Source organism: Ceratina calcarata, unplaced genomic scaffold (genome assembly GCF_001652005.2).
Source record: "Ceratina calcarata isolate Rehan_Ccalc_2016 unplaced genomic scaffold, ASM165200v1 scaffold180.2, whole genome shotgun sequence".
NCBI lineage: Eukaryota > Metazoa > Arthropoda > Insecta > Hymenoptera > Apidae > Ceratina > Ceratina calcarata.
Window position 1 is genome coordinate 213965 of NW_017139431.1, and position 18249 is coordinate 232213.

At 47.0% G+C, this 18249-nt stretch overlaps 1 long non-coding RNA gene across 6 annotated transcripts in view; it reads right to left on the bottom strand.

Moving 5' to 3' along the window:
- LOC108632993 (uncharacterized) overlaps positions 1 to 18249 on the bottom strand; it is a 63132-nt gene that overhangs the window by 16280 nt on the left and 28603 nt on the right. The window contains exon 1 of one of the 6 annotated variants that reach the window (XR_003388738.1): positions 13668 to 13908. The exons of 4 other annotated variants lie outside the window; for them this stretch is intronic. This is a non-coding gene — a long non-coding RNA (uncharacterized LOC108632993). Of the gene's footprint in view, positions 1 to 9374; positions 9732 to 13667; positions 13909 to 18249 lie in introns of those variants that run through there. One more of the 6 variants, XR_003388740.1, reaches the window with a different exon arrangement.

Below are 18249 nucleotides of genomic sequence, written 5' to 3' on the forward strand. Positions count from 1 at the left end.
AGGATAGAAAGAAACGGTACGCAGCCGGTACGTTCATTGGGTTAATAGGATAACTTTCCTCCTCCGGGGGCCATTATCTGCTTCCACTCGATTAAGGATTCAACCACGGTTCGTGCATGCAAATCCGCTCGATTTCCGGTCGCCGTTTTTGGGGACCCGATCCTCTCGGACGTCGGGGGTGATAATTTATACAGATACGTCAGTTGAAAATATTTTTTTCGATGACGACGAGGTGCGACGGACGGTGAAGTTTGCGTTTCTAGACAGAACCTTCTGGGACTGACGGTTTACGTAAGGCGGGTTTAATTAAAATTGATGAAACGAGCCGGTAGAAGGGAACTTCGTTACACCGTGAGAGGAAATGGGGTTGGTTCTTCGGTTCGTCGAGTCGCGCGTAATTCGCATTGACGGTGCAGTTGACAGTCAGTCGGGCCGATGCGACAATCCGTATTATCAACTGACATCGATGTCAGCGAGACCAAGATCGCTCAACGAATTTGTATTGAAAACCATTGACTGAAGCGGTTGAATAGTCTTTTGATTTGAAATCAATTTCCTTTAATATTATACAAGCCGCCGGAGCATCTGGCGGAGAAAATGGTGAGAAATTTACGATCGAGTCATTTGCATATTGATCTTTTGGCAAGCGAAACGACGGGCGGTAACCGAGAACCGAGGCCACTTTATCGTTGTCTAATAAAGGTTTTTGCTTTCTTGGCAGATTCACAGCGCAGCGTGGCCTGGCGGTGTTAAGTAAACGGAAGCTGGAACGACGGTTAATGGACTCAGGAACACTCCTCGTTCCATTCGAGTATGCGAAAGTAAACAGAAGCATTCTCTGGCGATAGCGCGACGGCGTTCAGGCCTTAAACGATCAGACTTCTCGCTAATCAAATCGTGCCAGCTTTTATCCTTCTCTCCAGTCGCTCTCGCCTCTTTCGCCCTCTCACCAAAGGGTGAAGGATTTTTAATAATTACTTGGAAAAGTTTCGAGTTTCAAGCTTGATCTTGACCTCCGATACTCGTGAAGGCTTCAGCTATTCGTTAGCCGGTCGAAAAAAGAATAAAAGCGCGCCCTGAAGGAGATCTCGATTGTACAAGCGAAAATACTTTTCATAAGGCGATCGTAATTTTCACGCAGGTGATGTTCAATCGATAAACTGGCAGCGTCATGAACCCTAAAGTATTTTAATCTGATCGAAGGGAGTTCGAACACGAAGGCGAAGATTGTCGGACAAGCAAACGATGCCTCGAATCGAACATAATCGGACGCGCCTCGTTTCTCTCCCTCCTTTTCATCTTTTCATCCCGTAGAAGTGATAAATTATCCGGTGGTTATGAGCCAAATCTTTAAAAACTGACGCTGCATTATTTCCAAATATCGATGCTTATTTCTCGGTGAGGGGCCGTAACAATCGCTCTTCCGTTTTCTTCATCGAAATCCGATGGCAATCTTTTACAATATAATGGAAGCTCGCAAAGAGAGCATTTGGAAATCTTTTTCCATGGTTCGTTTTCCGTCACGGATACTTGAGTATCTGCGAAAAATTGATGCCACTCTACGGTTCTTGTTTATTATCGCATCTTATTCTCTCGTTATACAATACGCAATGTATGCCAAGTAAAACGATTGAAAGTAGGACACCGTATTTAATCGAATTAAATACCGTTGACGGAATTGCGCTATTAAATGCACTGTCACTAATCTGTATGACAAAGTGATGGATTCAAATGCGGCATTTCATCGTGACGTAACGCGTAACGCAAAATGGACCGCGAACCAGTAAAATCGATAGGAAGCGAGCAACGAGAGCGATCGAAGGACAGGAGGAGCATGGAGAGAACGGAGCACGCACGTGTCGCTTCCCCGGTAGTTCTCGATTCGAGCGCGTCCGGCGCGACGCGACGCGGCGCGTTGGCCACCGTCGCATCGAATGACCCAGACGGCAGAGAGACAGAACGGTAGTGGAACAGAGACGACACCCGGGGCACGGAGGGTGGAACGGTCGCGATCGGACAGTTCGCTTCCGTTTTCGATTCATCGCGGGAAGAGATGAATACGGGATGCGTACGCGAGAGAGCACGAGGCAATCTCGATGCTAAGGTCAATGTTTTTGGGACGGTCGGGGTGGCAAGGGCGAAGCCGGTCACAGGGAACGAGCGAGAGAGTGTGTACGAGGAGAGAAAGAGTGACTTGAACAGAAACGGAGAGAACGAGAGAGCCACGGATAGAATAGAGAGAGCGGTTGCTATGGCGACAGCGAATGGAGGGGTTGGTCGAGGGGAGGCTGGGAAAGACGAGGAGAGACTGTCACGGAGAGAACCGCGTTAACGCGCGACGAGACGTCGGAGAGACAGAGATGGAAAACTATTACTCTCTTCTCTCCTCTCCTCCCTGCCGGTCTGCTGTCTCTTTCTTTTCTTTCTCCCGTGTTCCCTTGCTCGGGCTCGTTTCGTCCTTCGTCAGTCATCGGGCAGAGGGTTTGAAGCCGGAGTGATGTTAATTGCGCTGCTACCGCCAGCAGGCAATATGTATTCGTGTACAGAGCGATGTGCCATGCGAGAGGAGAGCGTAGCCGGCTCGTAAAACGGCGACGTTCAAGCAAACCCGTTCCACTCTCGCCGGAAAGGGCGGAAAAGTAGCGGGCGCCGCCGCCTTCGCAACCACCGATAGAAGTAGGCTAACATCGCGTAGTCCGCGTGTTAAACTGCACCGCTCCGGGCCCGCTAGCATTTTTGCGGAACACGCCATCCGCGCGTATGAGTTATTTTCTCATCGCGACACTCGCCGTATTCCAAGGATTTAATGTTTTGAATTGCGGCACGTTTCCTTTGCTGCGCGATATTACCTCGAAGCCAACCCTCTCTTCTCGATAATGTTGTTCATATTCGCTATCGCGCGCTAAAGCATTCCTGACACGAGCGAGACCGACAGTACGACAGACGATGATGCTGTTGCAGATTTTCATAGCTCAGTTTAACGCTAATGAATATCGTGAAAATGATGCAAGATTATTCAGAAATCGCGGTTAAACCGAGATAATCCTTGCAATTAATAAGTCGTGATTTTGTTGGATTGAAAGAGCCGAGACGAAGAATTCGTTAATCCGTTTAATTCCGGGAAGCCGACGGGAGCCGCGTCCGGCGTTGTCTACCGCCCCAGGGATAGATTGTTAATTTCGCGTGAATGTTTTAATTAACCCCGTTTACAAGATGCGTCCGATATTAATGACGCGGGAGAATATCCTCGGAATGAGCTTTCCACCAGAAGTGGGCTAAACTTTACGACATTAATATTACGCTGCCCTGCAGCGTTGGACAGGGAAAAAGTAATGGCCCTGCGGATACGACGACGAGGGTGCCCGCGCGTTTTAACAGCGGATGAGCAGAGTTTAATCGTAAAATTAAGGAAATCTGACAAATCTATCTTCCGGTAAAAGTTGTATACCTCAGCGCGTACGTACAAATAATTATCACACGATTATCGCGTTCTTTGAAACTACCATTTCTTATAGGCATCAATCATAAAAAAATAATTGAATAATTGTCAGATTTTGTGAACGTCTGTTGCAACAAATGACACCATGTCGATTCGACGAAATTTAACAGTTATGAACGACACGTATCCCTAAAAAATTTCGTAACTTCCGTTCGGGGCCGGTGGTGACCTTAAAAACACGCCTAGGGACCGAGGCAGTCGCTGGCGACCCGATACAGGACGAGACAATTGCGCCCAATCTTTTCATTCGTTCCTAAATGAACAGTCGTGCCGGTGTGAAAGGCTGAACGCGTAGAGGCTAGATCGGCCGCGTGACAACACCCGTGGACCTCGACGATTTTATTTGTCGGCTCGTTAGCCCCACGATAAAATTTCAATTGCAACGGTTTCGGATCTCTTCCGATTGAAACCGCGCGCGAAGCACCATTCCTTGATACTGGACACCATGGAATTTGAAACGTTTATATCGCAGAGCTTCGTAAAGCATCTTTTAAAGTGGAACACCACCCACGCGAGATGAGATCCTTCTCTCAGAAATATTAATGGCTCTTTTATGTGATACATGACTCATAGCATTAACCTACGCTCAGAGATTGAAAAATGAGACTGGGATTTTGAAGAAAATGTGTTGTAACTATGACCGAAACTGTTCGAGTTCGAACTCCGTGGGGGGAAAAGGCTTCATGAATTCTTCCAGTGAAGGATATTCGATACATATTCATTAAACATCATTAGAGACGTATGACACATTCGTTTCTCGGCAGACACATGGTGGTAGCAACGTGTTTTAATTAAATATCATCGAAAGCGTGCAAGTCTCGTCGTTCGGTCACTGATAACGTTATCACGAGAGATCTACATTAGTGTTAGGAGCAGGACGTTATGGCACGGGTCCGTGGGTCCAGCCAGCTCCGGTTGAGCTGGTACTATAAAAGAAAAAGAAACAAAGGGGGAGAGGAAAAGCAGCTGCCGTTCGGTCTGTTCCTTTTGTAGATTACCCGCGTCCTATCAGACACGTAGGAAATAAGATGTCGAGCGGCTGGCATGACGTCACCGGGACATTCTCTCACACTCTCATCTTTCTTGCACCGGGGCCTCTTCCACTTCTCTACTTCTTACGTCGTGGAGACTTGGAGACCCTCGTGCCACGTTTGTCACCGACCAAACCCCCTCACGTTCGGTCGTTACGAGGCAACTTCGTAACGTGCGAACCTAAGTAGGTATTCGCGGCTTCCCTTCCGGTCCCGTGGACCGTCGCTGAGGGTCCGAGGAAAGCGGAAGAGGCGCGGTGTACATATAAAAAGGAAACGACCGGAAGAAACGGCGATTCGTTCTTACCGAAGTGTTAATTCTATTGACGCTCGGAACGCCACTTTGTCGGATATGCTTATCGACCGTTAACATCAACGAGAACGCCTTTGTACTTTGTCAGGCGTGGACTACAGAACCGAACGAGATATCTGATAATATAGACCATTAAATGATTATTAAAGTTGTCTGGGGTAAGAGAAGTGGCTCGACGATTATGAGACAGAGAGACTATTATGTATAAAAAAAAAAGAGGAAATATCGGAGAAGAAAAGAGATCATGAGAAGAGAGATGAGAGAGAAAGAGAACAGTAAAAAGGACGGGGAGAAGAAGTCGGCCCCAACATGGCCGTCGAACGATAACGGCCCGCTGATAAGGGCCTACCCTCTCTTCGACGGTTTAATATCTCTCCCGCGCCTGCCTTTTTAATTATCTCTCCAACGATAATGGGCAGCCTCCGCGGCTCGAGCTTTCGACGGATAAATGTGAAGAGGAAAGGGGGGGGGAGAAAGAACAAGACCGAGAGAAACCAAAGCGAAGGAACAAAGAAAAGAGGATGATTGCAAAGGAGGCCGAAGGAAAAGTGGGAGACAAGATGCGAGGAAATTCTGCCGGGATGCGGTGTGTCAGTTTGCGTGCTGCGCGAATGAAAATAAAATTCGTTAATTTACATCTGTTAGCTATAGAAATGGTTCCAAAACAAAGTCCATAAATGAAATCCACGTTCGATTCCGATTAATCTAGTATTGATTGTTATGATGTATGAATGAACTGAAATATTGGCCACACAAGTAAGAAGATAACGAATTGATAAAGAGATCAGCTAAATACTTTATCATATTTCTTGCCATTGCTCTTTATGGATGCAGTCTTTTAATGATAATTACTAAATCTCTCGATACGACGAGCTTTCAATTCTGCGGCGTAGGTGTCTATAACCGGCGTGAAAATTGAAAGACAGTCAGAGGGAAAAACGGAGAACGCAAAGAGCGACGAAGTGTTACATCATCGGAACGAGACGGTTATCGGTGATTTACGATAAGCCGGACACCGATAACGTCTCGGTAAGCTCGGAAACATTCAATATCTGTCTAGGAATTGTAAGAACACCGCGTCCCGGAAAATTACTGTGCTCGTTCGGTTGTTGATAATAGATGATTGCCTAACAATTACATGTCCCATAATTCTATTATATGGGTCCGAGATTGTGTCAATTGTTACGAAACCCGAAGGAATCTCGCCGAATATAAATGAAATCGCAACGAGCAGGACCAGCGGGTGTTCTAATAAATTTTGAAAACAATTACGTTACCCGAAGAGCGGGAGTGTGAGGAGGGTGAGGACGTAAGAAGGGAAACAATTTCGGGGTGAAATTTCCATAAAGGCGAAACGAAGGAAGGAAATCCGCGCGCTTGTAGTCACCGTTAATTTTTCATCAGGCCTGCACTTAACTGCAGCTTAATTTCGTGTCTCGCGAGGATGATCGTGCCGTCGCGTCGAGTTTAAGCTAAATGGGCAACGAAAGGGGTGGACGGGAGAACGTCCCGTCTACGGGCTTAAAAAGGTGTCGAGGTGACTTTTCGCCAAAGACCCCACCGCTGCTGCTGCTGCCTTTTCGAACCATTACTTTTTATTGGATCGTTCAGATCGATTCTTCTCTCCGTCCCTTACCATTCCATCCTGTTCGCCGACCCATTCTTATCCTTCTTTCTTTCTATCCGCCACGATAAAGCGTTTTGTTTCGACCGCGTTTTTCTCTTCCCGTTGTGCATTGCTCGATCACTGAAGCCCGTAGTGAAAAGGTACTTCAACCCTTTGCCATTGACGCGCTCGAGGGAAAATGATCGAGATGACTGCGGGATGCAAGCGTTTTCGGTATATCGGAGTATCGATGGAGTTGCCGTATGGAAGAGTAGCCTCGATATCTGTACGGATTCTTGTAGATAAACACTCCAAGTCAAAAGCGAGCTGGTACACAATACTGGTTTACAATGATGTCATCCTTTTATTGTGAGATTAAATAAATTCCGTGCTTGCACTGTGTACTCCGTACAACGCTTAAACAAGGTGATCTTTTTTTCAAGGGATGAGCAGAAAAAATGAACTGAATATACGTACATACAGCGGATAGAATGACCCATGCTCTACTACGTTAAGATTAGACCGTGCATTTGTTTTGCGTAACGAATATGTATGTTTGTGTTTGTATCAACATCATACTTCAATGTCTCTGAAACGCGTCCGTAACGAGAAAGTTTACTCGAGCAATCGTAACTACAATCTGTCAGTCGGTCGGACAACCGGGCGAGTTTTCCTCGGGTCTGAAAAGTGATGCCTGCGTGACTCGGAATATTACATGATAGGGAGAGAGAGATAGTACCGGATTGTATGATCTGTCAATCAATCGCGGAGGAATCGTGAAAAAAAGTGAAAAGTGCATGTGGCGCGACAGCCATGTTGCGATTTTTTCGCGCATGCCGCGGGAGGCATTATTTCCAGCATCGGTTTTGTGCTTTCCGGCCATTGAACCACTCATCCTTCCCACTGTTCTCTCCCGCACTTCGCTTGTCTCGTCGCAACGCTATGTTCCTCTTTCACTATTTTTCCGAATCCTCCTCCCCCCTCTAGTTTTCTGTCCCCTGGTCAAAAAGGGGTGATCCCAACGATTACAACATTTCCGAAAGGATCGTCGTATTGCCCTATCCATGCGATGATTACTAATAAATTTACATTAGCAGAGTCTTCAATTTATTTTACAAGCTCCTTCCATAATTAATAAAAATGAATATAAACATGTCTAAAATGAAGATGATACATTTTCTACCCCAGATGTTGTGTCCATTCCTAATCTTTCAACACGGAACTTTAACGCGTGCTAAACACTTTAAATCTGCTTTATACGCAAGCCTCATAAAAATCAGTGGTTTACACTACGGAAGTTTCTCTCATAAAGTTAAACTTTACTCTAACGAGAAAACCAAGTAAGCACCGTCCTAACGAACCGCAAGCCACATAATGATACTACCGAGCCACCGATAAAGACAAATCTTTCCTGCGTCGGAAACGGCCGAGGGAGGTCGTCACGCGAAGGTCAACGTCTACTTCGGCACAATTATCAAAGAAGAGGAGATAATCTACTTAATTGTTCTTCAGCATCCCCTTTGCCCGGGGAAAACGTTTTTCCATCTATTTTTTGTCCCTTTAGCCCCGCCGATCGGAGGAAAGGGAAGAGAACGGAACAATGGGAGGTTCGAGGCGAAAGAGAAGCAACCTGAGAAACATAGTCGAAGGCGGAATGGCGGAAATGGGCCATTAGTCTCGTGACGAATATTCAACGCGACGAATTATCGTCGCTAGGATGGAAATCCGTCCGTATGGGTGCGCATCGACCCCGGTTACCCCTTTTCTCTTCGCTCACCCCTTCTCTTCTGTACCGGTGAAACAGATCCTCGCCCGTTCGCAAACGACGGCTGCACGTTTACGATAGTATTTACGTTACTGGAGCGAGGCCAGGGTCGGTTATGATAAATTTCCCGTGTACAAACTAATTTCAGAAAGCATAAACCTCTCACTCGCGGCGAAGCCGCTACACCACCAAGGCCACACCGGTGCGGCGCGACGTCCCGAGAGTTTTCTCGCACCCCTTTAAGCTTTAATTCGCGAATTTAAACGCACCTTAATTTTATATCGTCTACGTTCCAACGAAAGCTTTCGCACGATTATGTCACGAGCAGTTTAGCCTTTTGCCCCTTAACGTCTTGAAGACAAATAACCCCGTTATAAAACTGTACAAGTTTCAGGACCGTTTGTTTTACTCTTCCTCCTCTTGCCTCCCGCTCTCTTTGCTCGGTGCCTCATTTTGTCCTGACCCCGATGTTGCATTTCGTCACCGTGTTTGTGTCTCTTTGTGGTTTTTCCTCCGTACCCAGCCTAGCACCCCCTTCCGTTTCCGGCTGCCTCTCACCCGTCTGGTCGCATCAGAGGGTAAACTTGTACCCGAAATGGAAAACCGTTTCCAGTCTGCCGGGGGGGAACGACATCCGGCGAGAGAGGGAATGAGGAGTCGTTTTAAGATGGCAACCGCCTCAATTGCGCGAATTAACCTCTAACGAGAAATCTCGACCCCAAAGGAGTGTAGTGGAACAGCGTGGACCACGAGGAGCATCATAATCAGCTATTTTCTTAACTGACTCTCGTCGGAGATGGGCCAAGATCAAAGAAATCGGGGTGACATCGCGCGGCAATTGGCTTCGCAATTTTGGCTCGTTTTAAACGTTCTACACGGACAGCGAGATTCGCGAATTCCGATGCCGTTCTACGAAACGCAACGAAAATCAATTTCGATACTTGACGCGATATCGTTTCTTTGTAAATCACCTTATCGTTGACAGCTTGCAATTCGCAACAGAAAACAAAGTCACGCCATGCCACGTCGCGGAATCTAATACAACCGATGACATAATACTGTAAACGGCAGTTATACCGATAAGCAACGTAGCGTCCATTTGCGTACGCGACTGAAATGTATCAAATGGTTCTCTCTTCACCCCGTAAATATCGCCTTACCGTGAACGTACGCTGTAGTAGGAATCATTCTTTGAACCCGCATCGGAAACACGTAATGAAACGACAACACATTCGAATAATCGTCTTCGTTATACGTATAAAACCAACACCTATTCTCGGTCACTATTTTTAACCACCGTGAAGACCTCGGGTCGGATATCCCGTTGCGATTACGCGTCCGTCTGAATATTCGACGTGCCCGATTTCCCAGGACGATCAACTGACTGCGTACAATAATGTTTTACAACATCGCGGCTAGAGGCATGGATCGCTCGGGTTAAACTGAGAGATAATTGTCCGCTATCAGCTGACCCTTGTCGTCCATCCAGTCCCCCTTCCATCGTCTGCCGCGCTGGCTCCTCCACTTCTCGCGCTATCTCTCTCTGTCTCTCTCCTGTTCTCGCCCGGTTTCGATGCAACGAAGCTCGCCAAGTTAAATGCATGTTTGCCACTACAACGGCCGACAAAAGGCATTTTGTCGCGGCCGAGCGAGACCAGCGAGAGAGAGAAAGAAGAGACGTAGCCTCTGGTCGACGGCCAGGGATGACGGACGGACAGGTCTACGCGTTAATCGCGACGCGTGCGACCCGCCAGATACGCGTACTTAGTAATACCGCGTTAATAAGGATCATTATGCGACCGTAATCTCCATCACCGCACCACGGACTTTCCCGATGTAATTGACGCGATGTTCCACCATTCCTAATACGTCGAGCCCATTTCGATTACTTTTTTCTTTTCACAACGGATCCATCCAACGCGTTAAAATTAGTGGAATAATTCTTTTTTTTTTTCAAATAAGGGTTCGATTCCTGATGCACGGCAGTTGACTGCGTAATGGACGAATTTCCCGTACATCCGATCGCGTCGTTCCATTGCCGACCAGCCCTTAATGAGCGCGCATCGTCGGAAATCAACCCGAGGAATTGTCAGAAAAAGTTCGAGACCAATGGAGAAAAAAAGAGAGGAATCCGATTTTTCTCCATGATTTTGTAACGGACCCGAACTCATCCCCCGTGTACCCGCCTTCCGGTTCAATTAATTCCGCGCGCGTTTTCATCTACTTTCCCCGAGGCGATCTCCCCGTGAAAATCACTTCGCGGGATTTCGGATCCGATAAAAAGAGAGAGTCGGCCAGGATACGGAGAGTTCCCGTGCTTAGCGGTGGTCATAAATTTAACGCCAGCGCGTCTCACGCTATCGTTTTCCTCCTTTCTTTGGCTCGCGAATCGTAGCCCAATCGACCGTCGGTTTTTTATTTCGCCCCGAGACCAACAGACGGCTAAAAAGTACTCCCGATGTAAAGAGTTCTAAGTAAGCATCCATCTTCTTGGCTACGACTGACCTACTGAAATATTCAAAGATTCACTGCTGTGTAAAACATTAAATTCTCCAGTGTTTGCATGGTCGATCGGACGTTAAATACAACAACACGTGCCAATCCCTTTCGCTAATTAATTATCCTTGAAACAATCAGGAGGCGAGAATTCTTCGTGTTCAAAGTAGATGTGAAGAAAATTTGATTGCAACTTGCCACTGGTCGCTTCCGTTCGATTTCAAAATACGTCGTATCACGTCCGCGGTATCGTTCATCATTGGTAACGTTAATGGATTGTTTCTCTCCAATTATATTTCTAGGTCTACGTTTGGCGTGCCATGCTAGCGCTGCGGAGGCGTGCTTAAAGAGGCGGATAATTTAAAAGCCGAGCAACGAAGAAAAACGAGGAAGCGGAGTTACATTGCGAAGAAAATTACGTTGATGGAAAATGCTTTGGGACTCCTCAAAGCGAAGTACATTCGAAAAATTAAAATCGTCTCGGATATCGTCAGAGAGGTGTCCCACTAAACTGACTAAAAAGTTATCCTACTACGGATGAAATGTAATCCGACGTTCATCGAAACGTTGCGTTTTAAGTGCTCCGAGATCGTCGACATTAACGGGACGTTCATCACGTCGCAATTTGGAAATTTTTAAAAACGATACGTCGGGGAGGTACGTCGTACGAACGATGAACGAAGAAAGCTCGATATCAGTAGCGTTTCACCGGGTTTAGCCGGTTTAAAAGGAAATCGTAACGACCCGCTCGAAGGGACGGAACACTCGATTCACCGATTAATTCCCGGGCCTGGCTACATCCCCGACTAAATTGCCATAGTCTCTCTCACGGCGTCGTTTTTCGCGCTTCCACCCCCGCAGGCCGCCGAATATCGCGCGCCCGTGCCGGAGCCTCCTTTTTTTCGTCGGATTTCGCCGGAGGATATCGTCAGGAAACGACGAACAGGAAATGGAGCGAGTGAAGCGAGAGAAAGGAAAAGCCGTGAAAGAGAGTCGAAAAACGAGGACGGAGGGAGTAACGGCCGGGGCGGTTTGGTTGGTAGATGATGGGGGTGCAAAATGAACGGAGAAAAGGGTCGACGTCGAGGAGAACGATGTGAACGGCAACGACGTGGTCGATGTCGGAGTTTTACCGTTCGATGCGACGATACAGAGCAAGAGAGGTGGCTGGGCCTCTTCGATTCGGTGTCGGCGGGTACCGACAGAGGCGAGGGTGGGATCAGGGGGATAGTATTGTCTCAGTGATTATTTATGGCGAATTTTAAGCCCCTAAGTGTGGCTGCTGTAATAATTAACAAAAGGCATTATGCCACCGGTGAACGAAACGGCTTCCCCTCCACGTTCAACGTAGTGCGGCCCTATTTATATACACGGTGGGACGTAAAGGTGGCTGTTCTCGTTCCAGAGTTCGTTCGTTCGCCAGGAGAGATAACACCTGGGACCCCGGCACTCGATTGCCCAGGGCTCATTTACTAATGAGCACGTCCCTATAACGCGCTCACGAGAGTAATGCGACTTCTTTTTCGTTCCTGGCTGCTACACGTACGCGAAACACAGATAGACGGCCGGATAGATGGGCAGGGTTCGCGTTACTGTTACGCCTTCAACGAAGAAACAGAAGCGTGGAGATCTCGCACAATATACCCACGCGTACGGAGATCTGAACTGCACACGTTGGCCCGCGATTCGTCACGGAAAAGGAACGTCAGTCGGATGACTTTGTCCGGCCAACGGGCGACGTATTCATCGGATGCCACTCGAGAGCGAAGACTTTTTTTTTTCTTCTCTCGCGTGTAAGCTTCCTTGACAGCAAACAGACGAGGACGACGCGGCTGTTACGGAACCCGGGACCAACAGCGAGAGATGCTCGACATTCGTTCAGCAGTTACATGCATCGAGTGCTTCAGCTCTTTCAGACATTTATAACCGTGGAAAAACTTTGGCAAGCGGTCGTAAATGTATAGAAACGAAAATACGCGGTACGATGCGAAATGTATCTCGTCGACAACACGTTCGATCAATCGCAATTATTAATGATTCGACAAAGAGCGTTGACGCATTTCCTTCGACCCATTACGCAATTCCTTCCCTCGTTCGCGTGTACTATTGCGGCATTGTAGGCCGCGAACAGCAGCCGCAGACGTGTATGTAGAGTTAATGGTTAAAATTTAGATCGGTTTAAGAGTAGCATATGGTGGCATTTTAATTGACAGGCTGGTTAGGTCATCGCGGCCTCTCGTATCGTCGTAACACATGGACGCGAAACGGGCGGACACGAGTGGACGGAGATACAGAGAAGAGAAGGCTTAACACCACGTGGTGAACAAGTTTATGGGAACCGGAGCACACGACCGGGACGTGTGTGCGTCGCGTCGCTACGATATGTACATTGTCGCACACCATTCTCTTTTCTTTATACATTCTGGCACTCAATCCGTTTGAATTCGCTTTCATAGTTCGTCAAGCTCGCCAATGCGCTTTTTCGAAGATTGCTTTTTTAATATATGTATTAAAAATGCTTTGTCATGCACGCGCTCGGGAAACGGCGCGTTATAGATAGATACAGGAATATGTAGCGTTATTGTGGATCTACGTTCTCGATAGCTTGTCATTTTTCAACTAGATTCACGATTTTAATTAAGGTAACTCTATGGACTCGAACTTGTTTGTCCTCCGATTTCAAGCTGCTAAATCCAATTTACGTAAAAGAAGAACAAATGCAGGAGTGTGTCGATGTTCTATGTAGTAAGCTAAGAGGAATCTCTGTACATATGTTAATCTTTTCGTTATGGTAACTGCGAGTTCTAAACGAATGAAGAAATAGCTGGGATGTACATATAGTTTTGATTTATTGTTAGAAAAATTGTTAATAGTTTGTGTAAATTGTAACTTAATTAAAAGAAAATGTAACCAACTAGAGAGTCCAATTAAATGAGCCGATGAAACAAATGTGTTACCTTGTCACTGGGAGCAGATTTGTAGTATCTCCTTGAAATCAGCAATCAATAGAGGGAATCCGTACGATCCCGCCTACGAGGAACGCGTAGCCTCTTCACTTTTGAATTTGGTCAATTACGGAGACAAGTTGGCGGCTTATCTGTCTCGCGACGTATTTGTATCAGTTTATCTCGTCCGTTTAACTCACCATGAACTCCTCCAATTAGGGAGACGTCCCCGTTACACGATGAGATCCGAACCGTTGCGCGGACGTACGAGGACTGAATCGAATCACGGTGAAACTGAAGTGTAGCTAACGCGCTAGAGCGAAGCCGCCAACAGCGAGCGGACCCGAGACGTTCCGAAACTTATCGAGCGACATCGCGGAGACATCCGAGTGATCATTCGATTCCTCGAGGAAAGGAAAACCGTTTCCTCCCTTTTCATCCCCTCTTCCTTCACCCGTCGGGAAGGGGTTGGTCGGAAAAATTCGCCGTCCTCCCCACGGAGACGCGGTGGCACGACGGAAAATTGGTCTCGTTTATAGGCCGGGATACTCCCGATCCCATATTTCGTATTTTGAATTGTTGCAGCCGCGTTTGTGCGCGGGCCTGGCCACGAGATGGAAAAATTTCAATTGAATCGAGCCCGATTTAAATGAAATTCTTCCGATATCGAGTCGTTAGTCGTAGGTACTACGTAGATACCGCACGCAGCGTGAATCGATATGCCTCGAATACTCGCCGCGTCGGAATCGGGAGTTTTTTTTCATAATCTTCAATAGACGATCGATCACAGTATAGACTCGGTATTTCAATGCCCTCACTCGCTTCCTCTGCTTCCCCTCGCAGTATTGCGTACATACGTACGAGCTTCTTGAATTTGATCATTGCCAGATTCGCATATATGGAAATGCCAAATCAAGTGTGCACGTATGTATGCATGCAGGTAACTGTGAGTGATGCTTCTTCAAGAATTAATCTCTCTATATGGAACATGTTTTCCAGACACGAGACATCAGAGTTTCGTACGTTTTCTACATAAGTAACGAGACTTCTAGTATATTTTAAACGGACGAAATCTGTTTCATTAAATAGGTGTTGACTTTCGGAAGTATCAGTGTCATGGTTCTGTGGGGCAGTCTGTATTATAGGGCCCGACGTGCGTGTCACGAGGCAACTAACTATCCGTTTGACGAACGATCGCGTAGGGGGATAATAAATTTGGTTGTTCCTCTTTTGTTCGCGTAGGCTAAGCTCATATAGAGACACGACGCCGCTGCCGCTGCCGCCGCAGCAGCTGCTGGACGGGATCGTTGCGATCGCACGATCCGGGTTTATTAATTCGACTCACGCATATCGGCTAAAGCTGCCGGTTACGATCGGAAACCTTGACTGACTCGTGACTCCCGTCACGCGAGTATCTTTCGTGCCCGTTTCTAATTTACGCCGCGAGCGACTTTACCCTAATGAAGTCTAAGAAAACTGCTCTCCTAGCACACTCTGGGGCATGTTAATTACGATTCCTAATTGCGACTGCTGTTCGGTATGTAAATACATACCATATACATACCGCTTTTACATCGAGTTTCCTATTCCTCTCTGAACTGAGCTTCTGAATAGAAAAAGGACTTGACCCGACTGTGTTTAATCGAAGGATTAGATCTTTCGACGAAATTTAGTCGCGAAATCCTGGCTTCATTGTCCTCAAGTGTGCCGAACTCAACGTTGAGGGGAAAACCATTGACTGACACGCTGGCCGATTCATCTGATCTTTATTAGGAAACGTTCGATGGGTCGTCAAGATAGTAGAATCTGCTAAATTTTTTAGAGAATAATTGGAATTACAGTTGCTCGTTTCGCAGTTTATACGTTATATTTATATTTTCAAAATCGATGCAAGCTATTCACAAACATCGTGTCGCATCCTGTAAATGGAATTGGGTACGGCAAAACGGGGTCGTCGAGCAAGAAGAGCTCGTAGTAAATTCATTAGTCACCACAGAACGGGTTGTCCGTTTCTCGAGCAAGTTCTGGCCACGACCAGTGAGACGACGACCCGGGACAGTCTCCGGTCGAATCAAAAGGAAACTAGTTCGGCTAGGGTTACCGAGACCGATGATGATCAGGATTCTCCAGAGAGGTTTCTCGTTCATTGCACGGAATGGGGTGTGAACGATTCGACGCGCTGCGTTGTAAAAAGAAATTCGAGCAAAAACTCCGAGCCTCTCGAAGGGCGGAAGAATTTCGGAAGAAGAAAGAGAAACGACACGACCGAACAATGCGACGCGGTACATTACAGTTGGAAGGAAGCTGGTTTTTGGTTAAGATACACGAGTATAGGACCGAACGAAAGCACGGTAGAGGGTCTGCTCCAGAAACCCTGTTCCATTAAAAATACTTTCGCTAACGACCCAACCAACCACGTCGAACGGAATTATCATTAACTCGGCGCGCGCGTGTGCAGAATCCGAACTGGATTATCAGTTTCGCCCGGCGAAAAACGGGGTTGATATGGTAATAGCAGCGTCTAATTACCAGAATTGAATTTTCGTAATCTCTCGCCGCGAGGGAGAAGAGGAATGTCGCGCGTCGAGCCGAAACAACGGGGTCAGAGAAAAATTGGGGAGAGAAGGAGAGAAGTAGTAAGCAGAAACAGCGAAGGGTGAGGAGAGGAGAGATTGGTCGGTGGTGGCTGGCCGTGCCTCCGCCAGTGGCGCATATGGAAGTTAGAACCCTGAATGCTTCTGCAACTACGCTCTCGGAGTGACAGAGAAAGAAAGAGACTCGCGCGGAAAGCTCGGCTCGGCTCGGCCTTTTGTGAAAGAGGGTCTTTTGTCGTCGCGACAAAGCCCGAAGAATATCCATCCTTCAAATGTGGAACAGCTGCCATCGAATGGCCCCGGCCGCCTTTTTTAGAGTCCCGTGCACACACCGCATGTACACGGTGTGCAATGTGTGTACAGGGCTTTAACCGAGTGAGACGGACGGACGCACGGGCGAGAGGCGAGAGGGCAACTGAAGAAAAGTGGATAAGGGCGAGAGAACGAGAAAAGGAGACCGGGAAACACCGACGGAATGGGGCAGGAAGAAAAAAAAAGGAAAGACATACCAAAGGGACGGAATCCGGAGGGGGTTTAACAGTGTTTCCAAGTGGCGAGATTTGCCGCTGGTTTGCCCGTGAAGCGAACTACCTATATACACGTTTGCTAAAGATTTGTTATACAGGAATCTATCGTGATTCACTGTTATACTGTACACGGAATTATAATCTATAATTGTTTATGTTATTTCTCATTAACGTCTGTGGTTTTGCATATTATTTATGGAAGATATGGTACCTTGGTTACCCATACGTTCTCCCGCTGTGTATTGCCGAACGCATAACTGCGTGCGCGCGACGTTCCAGGATAGGTGCACCACAAAATGGAATATGCGATAAAGCAATAACCGTGCGGTCGATTCGTCGACAACACGCCCGTGGAGACAGAGGGTGAACGATTTCAGAAGACCGCGGACATTAACGTTGCAATTTCATAATTCGCGCGATGCATTCGTGTTTCACTTTGTTCCCCTCCGCACGATCCTTACCGCCGCGCTAGTGGAGAGAGGAATCGATATCCGATCATCAACGTCAACTGATTACCGTCCGATTCGTTCCTCTCATCTCTCATCGAGGCATTGCGTTTCGATCGAAGCGTAAATCAAATCACGCTTACGGCTATCAGCAGCCGGTGCTAAAACCTTTGGTGGGGTAACCGAAATAGAAAGTTATGCTGCGGGGCAGAGATTTATAGAGGGTTAAGTTTCTCTTTGATTTTGTGGAAAATATAGTTGGCACAAACCGCGTCCTCCGTTTCGAGAATATCGTTAAACAGTCACGAGGGCGACGCGCTCGTAGAATTGTCTTTTATTTGAGTCATTTTGATGAAATGTAAATTACAAAAAAGGTGTTTAACGTTTCTGTTGCATTTGCATAATTGTAATTACTCGCTTTATTGAATATAAATATTGTTTGTCACTTTTGTACATCTTCATTGTACTCAAATACATTTCTGTTATAACGACAGTAATATAAATAAGCTTGCAAGATGTAAGACAAACCAATATTGTCGCCATTACAAAATGTTCCATTCTCGCTAGCGTTCGTCGGTAAATATTAACGCGACAATATAACTTCGGAATTCTGGTGTAACGCGATAAGTTTTCATAAAACTCTCTCAAAGTTTGACGGAGTAATTAAAACGGGAACTTCGTCCGAGTTCACTGTGAAACAGAATTAGGCGAGAAACGACGAGACGGCAAGTAGAACGAGACAGATTAAGCAGAAGGCACGAAAACTGAACCAGCCAAGAAGAATATATCCTTAACGAGGCACGGTGCGAATAAGAGCATTCGAATAATGCCGTCGATATGCCGGTGCTTCCCTTATCCGTGGCTTGGCGCATCGTTGAAATAGCGATTGGTCCCGTGATTTCGGCGGCCAGCTCGATTACAGTTTGCAACAAAGTTCGGTTTGGTTTGATCGTGGTATAGAGCTTGGAATCTGCCATCGAGGCTTGGGCCAGGCGGCGTGGCGCGTCGCGGCACGGAGGCGGGAAGT